Source organism: Nannospalax galili, unplaced genomic scaffold (genome assembly GCF_000622305.1).
Source record: "Nannospalax galili isolate Female #2095 unplaced genomic scaffold, S.galili_v1.0 scaffold726, whole genome shotgun sequence".
NCBI classification, from domain to species: domain Eukaryota; kingdom Metazoa; phylum Chordata; class Mammalia; order Rodentia; family Spalacidae; genus Nannospalax; species Nannospalax galili.
The window spans coordinates 618,428-621,048 of record NW_008355253.1 but is presented as its reverse complement, the minus strand read 5'-3'; the positions used below and the strand labels follow the sequence as shown (position 1 = coordinate 621,048).

The window sequence follows — 2,621 nt, the reverse complement described above, 5'->3', positions numbered from 1 at the left end:
ATGTGTTAATTATATGAAATCTATTCATCTAATTATTTTAGTACATCATTATCTCACCCATATTCCACCTGCTCTGACCTGTGGTGCTTATTTAGTGAGTAACTGATTCATGTGTACTACTGTCACTATATCAGATTCAGTAACAGGAAAAAAAAAAGAAGGGAGAATAGCCTGCATTAATGACCACTTATAACAAGTTCAACACACTTGCACAGCACCAGAACTGCAAGGCCAGGTGAGCTATGCAGTCATAAATTTCAACCCTCAGTACCTTCAAGAGTGTAGTAACATCACCATATCTCATTCTTTAAAGATGTGTTAGATTTGTATTCAAAATATATTTTGCTAACTCAAGTGAATTGATACTTTTGGTCTTTGAATAATATTCATTAAATGATCTCTTACATTTTTATTAAAGTGATTATTTTAAATGGTGATATAAGAAGAAAACTATAATTAGAAAGTTATAATTCTAAATTATGTAGAAGTTGAAAACTAAAAGCAAAATAAGTCCAGGGCTGGAGGTGTAGTTCAGCTGGTAGAGTTCTTAGGAAACATGTGAGAAGTCATGGTGTAGATCCCCACCAATGCACACCCAAGGCATGCTGGCACAGGGCATATGTGAGGCATGGTAGCACACTCCTATAATACAAATACTAAGGAGGAAGTGTAGGAGGATCAGAAACTCAGTGTTATCAAAGGCTATTCTGAGATACATAAGACTCTGTCTTACAAACAAACAACAATATATATTGCTGCATATATTGGCAGCAATAAATGAACTCCGTAGGTTTAATAAACTGTACATAAAGTCAAAAGGGAAAAGTGGTTGTGGGTTATGTGAGCAATTGTGGGGAGGGAGTGGGAGGTATATTTGATCAAAGCCCATTCTCTTCACATGAAATTTTTGAACAATAACAAAAACTTCAATTGACAATATTAGAACACACATTTTATTTTAATATTTTGTTATTTTTATTTTATGTATATGAGTGTATTGCCTGCATGTATGTGAGTACACCCATGTCGTGCAATGCCATCAGAAAAGGGCTTCAAATTTCCCTGGAACTGTAGTTAAGTATGGTTTGCAGTTGCCACATGGGTGCTGGGAATCGAACTAGGTCCTCTCCAAGAGCAGTCAGTGCTCTTAACCACTAAGCCATCTCTCTGGCCCCAGAACACTTATATTTTAAAGAGAGAAGGATTGTGGTTAAGAGACAATTAGTTATTATATATATGAAGCAGAGCAAATAGAATTTGTAGGATTATAGGAACAGAATAAGGGAAGGGCCTTTACAAAACGTACAGTTCTAACATTTCTGAGTAGCAGAGAATTTCATTCTTTCACAAAATTTATCCTCAGGCTACATAAGCAGTGTAGTATATAAATTGATTATTAAACAGATGTACAGTTGTATTTCACTGACATTTTAATTTCCTGTGACGTGATACTGAATATCTTTTTTACATGCTCACTTGACATTCTGTGGATTGCCTATTTTTGTTTTTGTTTTTGTACTTAAGTTTTTGTTTATTTAGCATATATACAGACAAAAGAGAAATCATCCACAGATCCCACTCAGCAGAAAAATCTTCAAAAACTCAGCTTATATGAGGAAGAGAGGGTTACCAGCCCCAAGTTAGCTGTTGGAATCATGCAATGCTGTGAGCCCCAGCCCTCATTTTGAGAGGGCTGGAATAAAGTGTCAGACAGGCTGGAACCCTCACTGCTGACCTTGCTGCTGACTTAAACAAGCAAGAGCCATAGCCAAAGGTCTTTTTGATGCCCTCAAAGTATTATTATTGTAAGCTCTGCCATGTCTACTCTTCCTCCACAGCAGGAATGCCTAGCCCTCCTGTGCACAGCTCTGTTTTTCCGTTCTTGGTGTCAAAGTATATAGTAACCTTGTCATTGACCAAGTGAAACTTTCCCACCTTTGTCTGTCTTTAACTGCACAGGAACATGGGTCATAGCCTATACCAGATCTTCGGTAGTGAAGTCAGGAAACTTTCTCTAAGGATTATCTTACATGAAGATTTTGACACCATCAGATTTGCCCTGAGTTTTTTAGAGAACAGGCAGCTTTCACACCACATTTTTTAGTGCTAGCTGCCTCATGGAGTCTACTGACTCTCCATTCACTGTGGGCAGGATCATGCCCTAGGTGAACTTTGTTTTCAGGATGCTGCTGTTAATTACTATTTCTTCTCTTAGAAGTTTCAGCTTCATTAAATCCACAATATTTATGTTAGGCTCATCTTTGGTAAGCCTCACACTAATCTCCACTTCATCCACTCTGATTTTATCAGGTAGGGACCCAACAATTGATGGTAAGGATACCATGAAACCCAATTTGGAGAGCTAGTGAGTTTTATTGGGTTTACTTATAGAAGTATGGGTGAAATGTTACTCACAGGAGAAGAAATTACTCAAGTTAGGTGTATTAGCAAAAGCCCACCCCATCATGGTTGTCTTGTGAAAGCAGGCAACCTGGAGCACAATGTACAACCAGCAGGCAGCTCAACAGTTTGAATAGTATCCTTTTCCAGGAGCTCAGCTGGTCTGAGCCTCTTCAAGGCAGGTTATCTGGTTTCAAGTTTTTCTAGGCAGCTCTTCTGCC

General features: G+C 38.1%; 1 pseudogene; it reads right to left on the bottom strand.

The window, feature by feature from the left end:
* Positions 1-1,653: 1,653 nt before the first annotated feature.
* Positions 1,654-2,344, bottom strand: LOC115067556 (annotated as a pseudogene).
* Between the last annotated feature and the right edge of the window lie 277 nt (positions 2,345-2,621).